The sequence below is a fragment of the Penaeus monodon genome, chromosome 25 (genome assembly GCF_015228065.2).
Source record: "Penaeus monodon isolate SGIC_2016 chromosome 25, NSTDA_Pmon_1, whole genome shotgun sequence".
Classification (NCBI taxonomy): Eukaryota; Metazoa; Arthropoda; class Malacostraca; order Decapoda; family Penaeidae; genus Penaeus; species Penaeus monodon.
Genome location: NC_051410.1, coordinates 33,526,985 through 33,527,363, shown reverse-complemented (window position 1 = coordinate 33,527,363; position 379 = coordinate 33,526,985).

The window sequence follows — 379 nt, the reverse complement described above, 5'->3', positions numbered from 1 at the left end:
TAGCCAAGAGCGCAAAGAAGAGATAGATCGGTATGGAGAAAAAACATATAAAAGAGGAAAAACGGAAAGAGAGACAGAAAATCCCGATAAAGATTGTAAATAAGACCGATAAGAAGAATCCAAACGTAGGCAAGAGAAAAAAAAACACCTGTGGATTGCCTAAGACTTACCTGAGACCCTGACGAACAGGTGGGCGTGAGTCCTTGGGCGTGTGTGTGCGTGTGTTGGTGTAGCGGGTGTGCAGGCGGCAATGTGAGGTCCAGGGTGGGCCAGGGAGGGTGTGTGGTGGGTCTTCCGCTGAGGGCTCCTGTGTGTGGAGTCGCGACGTCGATTGTGAGGAGCTGGTCAGAGAGACGCCGAGACTCTGCCGTGAAGTTTA